A 17,857-nucleotide genomic window follows, 5' to 3' on the forward strand; every position below is an offset into this window, starting at 1 on the left:
GACCAATCACCCCAAGCTGACCCATCACCTCAAACTGAACCGTCACCCCAAATTGACTCATCACCACAAACTTACTCATCGCCCAAAACTGAACAATCACCACAAACTGATTCATCACCCCAAACTGATCCATCACCCCAAATTGTCCCATCACCCAAAATTGACTCATCACCACAAACTGACCCATCCCCCCAAACTGACCCATCACACATAATTGATTCATCACCACAAACTGACTCTTCACCACATACTGACCCATTGCCCCAAAATGACTCATCACAAAAAACGGACTCATCACTGCAAACTGACTCATCACCCCAAACTGACCCATCACCCCAAACTCGCTCATCACCGTAAACTAACCCATCACCCCAAACTGATCCATCACCCCAAACTGACTCATCACCACAAACTGACTCATCACCCTAAACTGACCCATCACCCCAAACAGGACCATCACCATAAACTGATCCATGACACAAAACTAAACCATCACACCAAATTGATTCATTATCCCAAACTGACCCATCACACCAAACTGACCCATCTCCCCAAACTGAAACATCACCCCAAACTGACTCATCACTCCAAACTGACTCATCACCCCAAACTGACTCAACAACCAAAGTAACCCATCACCCCAGATTGCCGCATCACCCACAAATTGATTCATCACCCCAAATTGACCCACCTACGCAAACTGACCCCTCAACCCAAACTAAACCATCAACCTAAACTGAACCATCACCCCAAATTGACTCATCAACCCAAACTGACTCATCACCCCAAACTGATGCATCACCCTCAAACAGACTTATCACCCCAAACTGACCCATCACCCCAAACTGACCCATCACCTCAAACTGAACCATCACCCCAAACTGACTCATCACCACAAACTGGCTCATTGCCGCAAACTGACGCATCACACACAACTGACTCAACACCCCAAACTGAATTATCACCTCAAACTGACTCATTACACCAAACTGACCCATCACCACAAACTGAACCATCACCACAAACTGACCCATTACCCAAAACTAAACCATCACACCAAGTTGACTAATTATCCCAAAATGATCCATCGCACCAAAAAGACCCATAACCCCAAACTGACCCATCACCACAAACTGACCCATCACACCAAGCTGACCCATCACCTCAAACTGAACCATCACCCCAAATTGATTCATCACCACAAACTGACTCATCGCCCCAAACTGACCCATCACCCCAAACTGATTCATCGCCCCAAACTGATCCATCAGCCCAAATTGTCCCATCACCCAAAATTGACTCATCACCACAAACTGACCCATCACCCCAAAGTGATTCTTCACCAAAAACTGACTCTTCACTCCAAATTGACTCATCACCCAAAACTGACCCATCACCCCAAACTTACGCACCACCACAAACTGACCCATCACCACAAATTGACTCATCACCACAAACTGACGAATTAACCCAAACTGACCCATCACAAAAACTGACCCATCACCCCAAAATTAGTCATCACCCCAAACTGAACCATCACCCCAAACTGACTCATCACCCCAAACTGACTTACCACCCCAAATAGACTCATGACCACAATATTTACCCATTTCACCAAACCGACTCATCACCCACAAACTGACCCATCACCTAAAACTGGCCCATCACCCTAAACTGACCCATCACCCCAAACTGACCCATCACTCCAAGCTGACCCATCACCTCAAACTGAACCATCATCCCAAACTGACTCATCATCAAAAACTGACTCATCGCTTCAAACTGAACCATCACCCCAAATTGAATCTACACCCCAAAGTAATCAGCACCCCAAAGTAACCTATCACCTAAACTGACCTATCACCCGAAACTGACTCATCACCCCAAACTGACCTCTCACCCGAAACTGAGCCATCACCCTAAACTGACCCATCACCCCAAATTGTCCCTTCACCCAAAACTGACTCATCACCATAAACTGACCCATCACCAAAAACTGACTCATCATCCCAAACTGACCCATCACGCATAATTGACTCATCACCACAAACTGACTCATCACCCCATTTTGACCCATTACCCCAAAATTATTATCACCAAAAACTGACTCATCACTCCAAAGTGACTCATCACCCCAAACTGACCCAACATCGCACTCTGACTCATCACCCCAAACTGACCCATCACCCCAAAATGACTCATCAACCCAAACTGGCGCACGACCCCAAACAGACTCATGACCAAAAATTTTACCATTTCATAAACCGATCAACACCCACAAACTGACCCATCACCCAAAACTGGCCCATCATCCTAAACTGACCCATCACCCTAAACTGACCCATCACACCAAGCTGACCTATCACATCAAACTGAACCATCACCCCAAATTGAATCATCACCACAAACTGACTCATCGCCCCAAACTGACCCATCACCCCAAACTGATTCATCACCCCAAACTGATCCATCAGCCCAAATTGTCCCTTCACCCAAAATTGACACATCACCACAAACTGACCCATCACCCCAAAGTGATTCTTCACCAAAAACTGACTCTTCACTCCAAATTGACTCATCACCCAAAACTGAACCATCACCCCAAACTTACGCACCACCACAAACTGACCCATCACCACAAATTGCCTCATCACCCCAAACTGACCCAACATCGCAAACTGACTCATCAGCCCAAACAGATTCATCGCCGCAAACTGACGCATCACCCAAAACTGGCCCATCACCCTAAACTGACCAATCACCCCAAGCAGACCCATCACCTCAAACTGAACCATCACCCCAAATTGACTCATCACCACAAACTGACTCATCGCCCAAAACTGAACAATCACCCCAAACTGATTCATCACGCCAAACTGATCCATCACCCCAAATTGTCCCATCACCCAAAATTGACTCATCACCACAAACTGACCCATCCCCCCAAACTGACCCATCACCCATAATTGATTCATCACCACAAACTGACTCTTCACCCCATACTGACCCATTACCCCAAAATGACTCATCACCAAAAACGGACTCATCACTGCATCTGACTCATCACCCCAAAATGAACCATCACCCTAAACTGACCCATCACCCCAAACTGAACCATCACCACAAACTGATCCATTACACAAAACTAAACCATCACACCAAATTGATTCATTATCCCAAACTGACCCATCACCCCAAACTGACCCATCTCCCCAAACTGAAACATCACCCCAAACTGACTCATCACCCCAAACTTACTCATCACCCCAAACTGATTCAACATCCAAAGTAACCCATCACCCCAGATTGCCGCATCACCCACAAATTGATTCATCACCCCAAATTGACCCATCTACCCAAACTGACCCATCAACCCAAACTAAACCATCAACCTAAACTGAACCATCACCCCAAACTGACTCATCAACCCAAACTGACTCATCACCCCAACCTGATGCATCACACTCAAACAGACTTATCACCCCAAACTGACCCATCACCCCAAACTGACCCATCAGCTCAAACTGAACCATCACCCCAAACTGACTCATCACCACAAACTGACTCATTGCCCCAAACTGACGCATCACACACAACTGACTCATCACCCCAAACTGAATTATCACCTCAAACTGATTCATTACACCAAACTGACCCATCACCACAAATTGAACCATCACCACAAACTGACCCATTATCCAAAACTAAACCATCACACCAAGTTGAATAATTATCCCAAAATGACACATCGCACCAAAAAGACCCAAAATCCCCAAACTGATCCATCATCCCAAACTGACCCATCACCCGAAACTGAACCATCACCCTGAACCGACGTATCTGCCCAAACTGAATCATCTCCCCAAACTGACATATCACCCCAAACTAACTCATCACCCCAAAGTAACCCATCACCCTAAACCGACACATCACCCCAAACTGACTCATTACCCCAAACTGACCCATCAACCCAAACTCCCGCATCACCCACAAATTGATTCATCACCCCCAACTGACCCATCACCAAAAACAGAATCATCACCCCAAACTGACCCATCACCCATAATTGACTCATCACCACAAACTGACACATCACCCCATACTGACCCATTACCCCAAAATGACTCATCACCAAAAACTGACTCATCACTCCAATCTGACTCATCACCCCAAACTGACCCATCACCCCAAACTGACTCATCAACCCAAACTGGCGCACGACCCCAAACAGACTCATGACCAAAAATTTTACCATTTCATCAAACCGACTCATCACGCACAAACTGACCCATCACCCAAAACTGGCCCATCACCCTAAACTGACCCATCACCCCAAACTGACCCATCACACCAAGCTGACCCATCACCTCCAACTGAACCATCACCCCAAATTGAATCATCACCACAAACTTACTCATCGCCCCAAACTGACCGATCACCCCAAACTGATTCATCACCCCAAACTGATCCATCACCCCAAATTGTCCCATCACCCAAAATTGACTCATCACCACAAACTGACCCATCACCCCAAAGTTATTCTTCACCAAAAACTGACTCTTCACTCCAAATTGACTCATCACCCCAAACTTACGCACCATCACAAACTGACGCATCACCACAAATTGACTCATCACCACAAACTGACGAATTAACCCAAACTGACCCATCACAAAAACTGACTTATCAGCCCAAAATGACTCATCACCCTAAACTGAACCATCACCCCAAACTGACTCATCACCCCAAATTGACGCACCACCCCAAACAGATTCATGACCACAAAATTTACCCATTTCACCAAACCGACTCATCACCCACAAACTGACCCATCACCTAAAACTGGCCCATCACCCTAAACTGACCCATCACCCCAAACTGACCCATCACCCCAAGCTGACCCATCACCTCAAACTGAAACATCATCCCAAACTGATTCAATACCAAAAACTGACTCATCGCTTCAATCTGACCCATCACCCCAAATTGAATCTACACCCCAAAGTAATCAGCACCCCAAAGTAACCTATCACCTAAACTGACCTATCACCCGAAACTGACTCATCACACCAAACTGACGCATCACCCCAAACTTACCAATCAACACAAATTGACTCATCATCCCAAACTGACGCATCTCCCCACTGACTCATCACCCCAAACTGACCCATCACCCCAAACTGAGCCATCACCCTAAACTGACCCATCACCCCAAATTGTCCCTTCACCCAAAACTGACCAATCACCATAAACTGACCCATCACCAAAAACTGACTCATCATCCCAAACTGACCCATCACGCATAATTGACTCATCACCACAAACTGACTCATCACCCCATTTTGACCCATTACCCCAAAATGATTATCACCAAAAACTGACTCATCACTCCAAAGTGACTCATCACCCCAAACTGACCCAACATCGCAAACTGACTCATCAGCCCAAACAGATTCATCGTCCCAAACTGACGCATCACCCAAAACTGGCCCATCACCCTAAACTGACCAATCACCCCAAGCTGACCCATCACCTCAAACTGAACCATCACCCCAAATTGACTCATCACCGCAAACTGACTCATCGCCCAAAACTGAACCATCACCCCAAACTGATTCATCACCCCAAACTGATCCATCACCCCAAATTGTCCTTATCACCCAAAATTTACTCCTCACCACAAACTGACCCATCACCCCTAAATGATTCTTCACCAAAAACTGACTCTTCACTCCAAACTGACTCATCACCCAAAACTGACCGATCACCCCAAACTTACGCATCCTCACAAACTGACCCATCACCACAAACTGTCCTATCACCCCAAACTGACCCATCACCCCAAACTGATCCATCACCGCAAACTGACCCATCACCCCAAACTGATCCATCTCCCCAAACTGACCCATCACCCAAACTGACTCTTCAACCCAAACTGACCCATCATCCATAATTGACTCATCACCAAAACTGACTCATCACCCCATACTGATCCATTTACCCAAAATGACTCATCACCAAAAACTGACTCATCACTCCAAACTGACTCATCACCCCAAACTGACCCATCACCCCAAACTCACTCATAACCCCAAACTGACGCACCACCCCAAACAGACTCATAACCAATAATTGACACATTTCACCAAACCGACTCATTACCCACAAACTGACCCATCACCCCAAACTGACCCATCACACCAAACTGACCCATCAATCCAAAGAGACTCATCCCCAAAACTGACGCACCTCCACAAACTGACCCATCACCCCAAACTGACTCATCACAACAACTGACCCATTAACCCAAACTGACCCATGACCAAAAACTGACTCATAACTCCAAACGGACTCATTACCCCAAACTGACCCATCTCTCCAAATTGACCCATCACCCCAAACTGACTCATTCCACCCGATTGACCCATCACCCCAAACTGATCCATCACCAAAAACTGACTCATTACTCCAAACTGAAGCTTCACCCCAAACTGTCCCATCAGTCCAAACTGACTCTTCACCCCAAACTGTCCCATCATCCCAAACTGATCCAACTCCCCAAACTGACCCATCACCCCAAACTGACTCTTCACCCCAAACTGACCCATCATCCATAATTGACTCATCACCAAAAAACTGACTAATCACCCCATACTGACCCATTACCCCAAAATGACTCATCACCAAAAACTGACTCATCGCTGCAAACTGACTCATCACCCCAAACTGACCCATCACCCCAAACTCAGTCATCACCCCAAACTGACGCACCACCCCAAACAGACCCATAACCAAAAATTGACACATTTCACCAAACCGACTCATCACCCACAAACTGAACCAACACCCCAAACTGATCCATCACCCCAAGCTGTCCCATCACCCCAAACTGAACCATCACCCCAAACTGACTCATCACCCCAAACTGACCAATCACTCCAAACTGACTCAGTACCCCAAACTGTCCCATCACCCCAAATTGACCCATCACCCCAAACTGATCCATCATGCAAACTGACCCATCACCCCAAACTAATCCATCTCCCCAAACTGACTCATCACACCTGACGGACCCATCACCCCAAATTGATCCATCACCACAAACTGACCCATTAACCCAAATTGACTCATGTCCAAAAACTGACCCATCACTCCAAACTGACTCATTGCTCCAAACTGACCCACCACGCCAAATTAACCCATCATCCCAAACTGACTCATCACACCCGACTGATCCATCACCCCAAACTGATCCATCACCAAAAACTGACTCGCCACTCCAAACTGACTCTTCACCCCAAACTGTCCTATCAACCCAAACTGACCGATCACCCCAAACTGATCCATCACCGCAAACTGACCCATCAGCCAAAACTGATCCATCTCCCCAAACTGACCCATCACCCCAAACTGACTCTTCACCCAAAACTGACCCATCATCCATAATTGACTCATCACCAAAACTGACTCATCACCCCATACTGATCCTTTTACCCAAAATGACTCATCACCAAAAACTGACTCATCACTCCAAACTTACTCATCACCCCAACTGACCCATCACCCCAAACTCACTCATCACCACAAACTGACGCACCACCACAAACAGACTCATAACCAATAATTGACACATTTCACCAAACCGACTCATTACGCACAAACTGACCCATCACCCCAAACTGACTCATCACACCAAACTGACCCATCAATCCAAAGAGACTCATCCCCCAAACTGACGCACCTCCACAAACTGACCCATCACCCCAAACTGACTCATCACAACAACTGACCCATTAACCCAAACTGACCCATGACCAAAAACTGACACATAACTTCAAACGGACTCATTACCCCAAACTGACTCATCACAGCCGATTGACCCATCACCCCAAACTGATCCATCACCAAAAACTGACTCATTACTCCATACTGAAGCTTCACCCCAAACTGTCCCATCTGTCCAAACTGACACTTCACCCCAAACTGTCCCATCATCCCAAACTGATCCAACTCCCCAAACTGACCCATCACCCCAAACTGACTCTTCACCCCAAACTGACCCATCATCCATAATTGACTCATCACCCCAAACTGATCCATCACCGCAAACTGACCCATCACCCCAAACTGATCCATCTCCCCAAACTGACGCATCACCCCAAACTGAAGCACCACCCCAAACAGACTCATGACCAAAAACTGACCAATTTCACCAAACCGATTGATCCCCACAAACTGACCCATCACTCCAAACTGACGCATTGCCCCAAACTGACCCGTCACCCCAAATTGTCCCATTACCCCAAACTGACTCATCACACCCGACTGACCCATCACCCTAAACTGATCCATCACCAAAAACGGACTCATCGCTCCAAACTGACTCTTCACCCCAAACTGTCACATCACTCCAAACTGACTCTTCACCCCAAACTGTCCCATCATCCCAAACTCATCCATCTCCCCAAACTGAACCATCACCCCAAACTGACTCTTCGACCCAAACTGACCAATCATCCATAATTGACTCATCACCACAAACTGACTCATCACCCCATACTGACCCATTACCCCAAAATGACTCATCACCAAAAACTGACTCATCTCTCCAAACTGACTCATCACCCCAACCTGACCCATCACCCCAAACTCACTCATCACCCCAAACTGACGCACCACCCCAAACAGACTAATAACCAAAAATTGACACATTTCACCAAACCGACTCATCACCCACAAACTGAACCATCACCCCAAACTGGCCCATCACCATAAACTGACCCATCACTCCAAACTGACCCATCACCCCAAGCTGACCCATCACCCCAAACTGAACCATCACCCCAAACTGACTGATCACCCCAAACTGTCCCCTCACTCCAAACTGACTCATTACCCCAAACTGACCCATCAACCCAAATTGACCCATCACCCCAAACTGACCCATCACCCCAAACTGATCCATCACCGCAAACTGTCCCATCACCCCAAACTGATTCATCTCCCCAAACTGACCCATCAAGCCAAACTGACTCTTCACCCCAAACAGATTCACAACCAAAAATTTGACACATTTCACGAAACCGACTCTGCACCCACAAACTGACCCATCACCCCAAACTGACCCATCACCGCAAACTGACTCATCACCACGAATTGACTCATGGCTCCAAACTGGCGTATCAAACCAAAACTGAAGCATCACCCCAAACAGAACCATCACCCCAAATTGAATCTTCACCCCAAAGTAATCAGCACCCCAAAATAACCCATCACCCTAACTGACCCATCACCCTAACTGACGCACCACCCCAATCTGACTCATCACCCCAAACTGACCGATCACTTCCTATTGGCATATCACGCCAAACTGACTCATCACCACAAACTGAACCAACACCCCAATCTGACTCATCACCCCAAATGACGCACCACCCCAATCTGACTCATCACCCCAAACTGGCCCATCACCCCAAATTGACCTAGCACGCCAAACTGACTCATCACCACAAACTGACCCATCAGCACAAACTGATTATTCACCAAAAGCTGACTCATCGCCCTAAACTGACGCATCACCCCAAACTGACACATCACCCCAAACTGACACATCACCCCAAAGTGACTCTTCACCAAAAACTGACTCATCACTCCAAACTGACTCATCACCCCAAACTGACCCATCACGCCAAACTGACACATCAACCCAAACAGACTCATCATCCCAAACGGACGTAACACCACAAACTGACCCATCACCCCTAATTGAGTCATCACCACAAACTGACCCATTCACCAAACTGACCCATCACAAAAAACTGGTGCATCACTCCAAACTGACACATCATCCCAAACAGACTCATCACACCAAATTGACACATCACCAAAAATATACTCATCACTCCAAACTGATTCATCACCCCAAATTGACCCATCATCCCAAGCTGAGCCATCAATCTAAACTGATTCATCATCCCAAACTGACCCCCACACTTACTGACCCATCATGCCAAACTAAACCATCACCCAAACTGACCCATCAAGCACAAACTGACCCATCACCCCAAACTGACCCTACTCCCCAAACAGACACATCACCCCAAACTGAACCATCACACCAAATTGACTCATCACCCCAAACTGATCCTACACACAAACTGACCCATTATCCCAAATTAACCCATCACCCCAAACTGTCTCACCTCCAGAAATGACTCAGCACTCTAAACTGACCCATCACCCCAATCTGACCCAACACCCCAAACTGACTCATCACCCCAAACTGACGCACCACCACAATCTGACTCATCACCCCAAACTGACCCATCACCCCAAATTGACTCACCACGCCAAACTGACTCATCAACACAAACTGACCCATCACCAAAGAATGATTCTTCACTAAAAACTGACTCATCGCCCTAAACTGACGCATCACCCTAAACTGACTTATCACCCAAAAGTGACACATCACCCCAAAGTGACACTTCACCAAAAACTGACTCTTCACTCCAAACTGACTCATCACCCCAAACGGACGCACCACCTCAAACTGACCCATCACCCCAAATTGACTCATCACCAGAAACTGACCCATTAACCCAAACTGACCCATCACAAAAAATTGACGCATCACTCCAAATTGATTCATCACCCCAAATTGACCCATCATCCCAAACTGAGCCATCAACCCAAACTGACTCATCAACCCAAACTGAAGCACCACCCCAAACAGACTCATGACGAAAAACTGAACGATTTCACCAAACCGACTCATCACCCACAAAGTAACCCATCACCCGAAACGGGCCCATCATCCTAAACTGACCCATCATCCCAAACTGAACCACCACCCCAAAGTGACGCATCAACCACAAACGGACTCATCACTCCAAACTGACTCATGACCCCAAAACTGACCCATCACCCCAAATTGACCCTTCACCCCAAATTGAATCATCACCCCAAACTGAACCATCACCCCAAACTCACTCATCACTCACAAACTGAGCCATCACCCTGAACTGACCCATTATCCTAAACTGACCCATCACCTCAAACTTCCACATCACACCAAACTGACACATCAACCCAAACGGAACCATCACCCCAAACTGACTCATCACCCCAAATTGACTCATCGCCCAAAACTGACGCATCACCCAAACTGACACATCACTCCACACTGACTCATCACCACAAACTGACCCATCACCCCAAACTGACGCAACACCACAAACAGACTCATGTCCACAAACTGACTCATCACCCAAAACTGATAATTCACACAAACTGACCCATTATCCCAACTTAACCCATCATCCCAAATTGACACACCACCACAAACTGACCCATCACCCCCGATCTGACCCATCACCCCAAATTGACTCACCTCCAAAAAGAGACTCAGCACTCTAAACTGACCCATCACCCCGAACTGACACATCACCCCAAACTGACCCATCACCCCAAACTGACTCATCACCAAAAATTGAATCTTCACTCCAAACTGACTCATCACCCCAAACAGACCCAACACCCCAAACTGATTCATCACCCCAAACTGATGCACCACCCCAATCTGACTCATCACCCCAAACTGACCCATCACCCGCTATTGGCCTATCACGCCAAACTGACTCATAACCACAAACTGACCCATCACCACAAACTGATTCTTCACCAAAAACTGACTCATCAGCCTAAACTGACGCATCACCCCAAAATGACTCATCACCCCAAACTGCCACATCACCCCGAAGTGATTCTTCACCAAAAACTGACTCATCACTCCAAACTGACTCATCAGCACAAACTGACCCATCACCTCAAACTGACTCATCTTCCCAAATTGAATCTTCACCCCAAACTGAACCATCACCCCAAACTCACTCATCACTCACAAACTGAGCCATCACCCTGAACTGACCCATTATCCTAAACTGACCCATCACCTCAAACTTCCACATCACACCAAACTGACACATCAACCCAAACGGAACCATCACCCCAAACTGACTCATCACCCCAAATTGACTCATCGCCAAAAACTGACGCATCACCCAAACTGACACATCACTCCACACTGACTCATCACCACAAACTGACCCATCACCCCAAACTGACGCAACACCACAAACAGACTCATGTCCACAAACTGACTCATCACCCAAAACTGATAATTCACACAAACTGACCCATTATCCCAACTTAACCCATCATCCCAAATTGACACACCACCACAAACTGACCCATCACCCCCGATCTGACCCATCACCCCAAATTGACTCACCTCCAAAAAGAGACTCAGCACTCTAAACTGACCCATCACCCCGAACTGACACATCACCCCAAACTGACCCATCACCCCAAATTGACCCATCACCCCAAATTGAATCATCACCCCAAACTGAACCATCACCCCAAACTCACTCATCACTCACAAACTGAGCCATCACCCTGAACTGACCCATTATCCTAAACTGACCCATCACCTCAAACTTCCACATCACACCAAACTGACACATCAACCCAAACGGAACCATCACCCCAAACTGACTCATCACCCCAAATTGACTCATCGCCCAAAACTGACGCATCACCCAAACTGACACATCACTCCACACTGACTCATCACCACAAACTGACCCATCATCCCAAACTGACGCAACACCACAAACAGACTCATGTCCACAAACTGACTCATCACCCAAAACTGATAATTCACACAAACTGACCCATTATCCCAACTTAACCCATCATCCCAAATTGACACACCACCACAAACTGACCCATCACCCCCGATCTGACCCATCACCCCAAATTGACTCACCTCCAAAAAGAGACTCAGCACTCTAAACTGACCCATCACCCCGAACTGACACATCACCCCAAACTGACCCATCACCCCAAACTGACTCATCACCAAAAATTGAATCTTCACTCCAAACTGACTCATCACCCCAAACAGACCCAACACCCCAAACTGATTCATCACCCCAAACTGATGCACCACCCCAATCTGACTCATCACCCCAAACTGACCCATCACCCGCTATTGGCCTATCACGCCAAACTGACTCATAACCACAAACTGACCCATCACCACAAACTGATTCTTCACCAAAAACTGACTCATCAGCCTAAACTGACGCATCACCCCAAAATGACTCATCACCCCAAACTGCCACATCACCCCGAAGTGATTCTTCACCAAAAACTGACTCATCACTCCAAACTGACTCATCAGCAGAAACTGACCCATCACCTCAAACTGACTCATCATCCCAAACAGACCCATCACACCAAATTGTCCCATCATCAAAAACATACTCATCACTCCAACCTGATTGATCACACCAAATTGAACCATCATCCCAAACTGAGCCATCAACCCAAACTGACTCATCACCCCAAACTGAAGCACCACCCCAAACAGATTCATGACGAAAAACTGACCCATTTCACCAAACAGACTCATCACCCACAAACTAACCCATCACCCTAAAGGGGCCCATCATCCTAAACTGACCCATCACCCCAAACTGCCTCATCACCCCAAACTGATTCTTCACCAAAAACTGACTCATCGGCCTAAACTGAGGCATCACCCCAAAATGACTCATCACCCCAAACTGCCACATCACCCCGAAGTGACTCTTCACCAAAAACTGACTCATCACTCCAAACTGATTCATCACCACACACTGACCCATCACGCCAAACTGACCCATCAACCCAAACAGACTCATCACCCCAAACGGACGCACCATCACAAACTGACCCATCACCCAAAATTGAATCATCACCACAAACTGACCCATTCACCCAAACTGACCCATCACAAAAAACTGATGCATCACTCCAAACTGACTCATCATCCCAAAAAGACCCATCACACCAAATTGTCCCATCACCAAAAACATACTCATCACTCCAAACTGATTTATCACCCCAAATTGAACCATCATCCCAAACTGAGCCATCAACCCAAACTGACTCATCACCCCAAACTGAAGCACCACCCCAAACAGACTCATGACGAAAAACTGATCCATTTCACCAAACAGACTCATCACCCACAAACTAACCCATCACCCTGAAGGGGCCCATCATCCTAAACTGACCCATCACCCCAAACTGCCTCATCACCCCAACCTGAACCCATCAGCCCAAACTGAACCACCACGCCAAAGTGACGCATCAACCACAAATTGACTCTTCACTCCAAACTGACCCATCACCTCCAAGCTGACCCATCACCCCAAATTGACTCACCTCCAAAAATGAAACAGCACTCTAAACTGACCCATCACCCCAAACTGACACATATCCCCAAACTGAATTTTCATCCCAAACTGACGCACCACCCCAATCTGACTCATCACCAAATAACTGACCATCACCCCAAATTGAACCATCACCCCAAACTGACTCATAACCCCAAACTGACACATCACCCCAAAGTGACTCTTCACCAAAAACTGACTCATCACTCCAAACTGACTCATCACCCCAAACTGACCCATCACGCCAAACTGACCCATCAACCCAAACAGACTCATCACCCCAAACTGACGCAACACCACAAATGACCCATCACCCCAAATTGACTCATCACCATAAACTGACCCATTAATCCAAATTGACCCATCACAAAAAACTGACGCATCACTCCAAACTGACTCATCATCCCAAACTGACCTATCACACCAAATTGACCCATCACCAAAAACATACTCATCACTCCAAACTGACTCATCACCCCAAATTGACCAATCATCCCAAACTGAGCCATCAACCCAAACTGACTCATCACCCAAAACTGAAGCACCACCCCAAACAGACGCATGACGAAAAACTGTCCCATTTCACCAAACCTATTCATCACCCAAAAACTAACCCATCAACATAAACTGGCCCATCATCGTAAACTGACCCATCACACCAAACTGCCTCATCACCCCAAACTGAAACCATCACCCCAAACTGAACCACGACCCAAAAGTGATGTATCAATCACAAATTGATTCATCACTCCAAACTGACTCATAACCCCAAACTCACTCATCACCCCAAAATAACCCATCACCCCAAAGTGACTCATCACCCCAAACTGACCCATCACCTCAAATTGACCCATCACCCCAAACTGACTCATCACCCCAAACGTACCCATCACCCCAAACTGACTCTTCACCAAAAACAGACTCATCACTCCACACTGACTCATCACCACAAACTGACATCACCCCAAACTGATCCATCACCCCAAATGACTCATCACCCCAAACTGACCCCCACTCTAACTGACCCATCATGCCAAACTAACCCATCACCCAAACTGAGCCATCAAGCATAAACTGACCCATTCCTCCAAACTGATCCTAGTCCCCAAACAGACTCATCACCCCAAAACTGACCCATCACCCCGAACTGAACATCACCCCAAACTGAACCATCACCCCAACTTGACTCATCACCCCAAACTGATCCTTCACACAAACTTACCCATTATCCCAAAATAACCCATCACCCCAAACTGAACCACCACCCCAAAGTGACGCATCAACCACAAATTGACTCATCACTCCAAACTGACAAATCACCAATAGCTGACCCATCACCACAAACTGACTCACCTCCAAAAATGACTCAGCACTCTAAACTGACCCATCACCCCAAACTGACCCATCATCCCCGAGCTGACCTATCACCCCAAACTGACTCACCTCCAAAAAATTACTCAGCACTCTAAACTGAACCATCACCCCAAACTGACACATCACCCCAAACTGACCCATCACCCCAAACTGACTCAACACCAAAAATTGACTCTTCACTCCAAACTGACTCATCACCCCAAACTGACCCAACACCCCAAACTGACTCATCACCCCAAACTGCCGCACCACCCCATCTGACTCATTACCCCAAACTGACCCATCACCCCAAATTGGCCTATCACGCCAAACTGACTCATCACCACAAACTGACCCATCACCACAAACTGATTCTTCACCAAAAACTGACTCATCGCCCTAAACTGACTCATCACCCCAAACTGACACATCACCCAAAAGTGACTCTTCACCAAAAACTGACTCATCACTCCAAACTGACTCATCACCCCAAACTGACCCATCACGCCAAACTGACCCATCAACGCAAACAGACTCATCACCCCAAACGGACGCACCATCACAAAATGACCTATCTCCCCAAATTGACTCATCACCACAAACTGACTCATTCACCCAAACTGACCCATCACAAAAAACTGATGCATCACTCCAAACTGACTCATCATCCGAAACAGACCCATCACACCAAATTGACCCATCACCAAAAACATATTCATCACTCCAAATTGATTCATCACCACAAATTGACCCATCATCCCAAACTGAGCCATCAACCCAAACTGACTCATCACCCCAAACTGAAGCACCACCACAAACAGACTCATGACGAAAAACTAAACCATTTCACCAAACCGACTCATCACCCACAAACTAACCCATCACCGTAAAGTGGCCCATCATCCTAAACTGACCCATCACCCCAAATTGCCTCATCAACCCAAACTGCACCCATCACCCCAAACTGAACCACCACCCCAATGTGACGCATCAACCACAAATTGATTCATCACTCCAAACTGACAAATCACCCACAAGCTGACGCATCACCCCAAACAGACTCACCTCCAAAAATGACTCAGCACTCTAAACTGACCCATCACCCCAAACTGACACATATCCCCAAACTGACCCATCACACAAACTGACTCATCACCAAAAACTGACTCTTCACTCCAAACTGACTCATCACCCCAAACTGACACATATTCCCAAACTGAATGTATCACCCCAAACTGACGCACCACCCCAATCTGACTCATCACCAAAAAACAGACCATCACCCCAAATTGACCCATCACGCCAAACTGACTCATCACCACAAACTGACCCATCACCACAAACTGATTCTTCACCAAAAACTGACTCATCGCCCTAAACTGACTCATCAACGCAAACTGACCCATCACGACAAACTGACCCATCAACCAAAACAGACCATCACCCCAAACGGACGCAGCATCACAAACTGACCCATCACACCAAATTGATTCATCACCACAAACTGACCCATTAACCCAAACTGGCCCATCACAAAAAACTGACGCATCATTCCAAACTGACTCATCGTCCCAAACTGACCCATCACACCAAATTGACCCATCACCAAAAACGTACTCATCACTCCAAAATGATTCATCACCCCAAATTGACCCATCATCCCAAACTGAGCCATCAACCCAAACTGACTCATCACCCCAAACTGAAGCACCACCTCAAACAGACTCAGGATGAAAAACTGACCCATTTCACCAAACCGACTCATCACCCAAAAACTAACCCATCACCCTAAATTGGCCCATCATCCTAAACTGACCCATCACCCCAAACTGCCTCATCAACCCAAACTGAACCCATCACCCCAAACTGAACCACCACCCAAAAGTGACGCATCAATCACAAATTGACTCATCACTCCAAACTGATTCAAAACCACAAAACTGACTCATCACCCCAAACTGACGCACCACCCCAATCTGACTCATCACCCCAAACTGACCCATCACCCCAATTTGGCCTATCACGCCAAACTGACTCATCACAACAAACTGACCCATCACCCCAAACTGAACCATCACGCCAAACTGACCCATCAACCCAAACAGACTCATCACCCCAAACGGACGCACCATCACAAACTGACCCATCACCCCAAATTGACTCATCACCACAAACTGACCCATTCACCAAAACTGACCCATCACAATAAACTGATG

This window comes from Pristiophorus japonicus, unplaced genomic scaffold, assembly GCF_044704955.1.
Source record: "Pristiophorus japonicus isolate sPriJap1 unplaced genomic scaffold, sPriJap1.hap1 HAP1_SCAFFOLD_46, whole genome shotgun sequence".
NCBI lineage: Eukaryota > Metazoa > Chordata > Chondrichthyes > Pristiophoridae > Pristiophorus > Pristiophorus japonicus.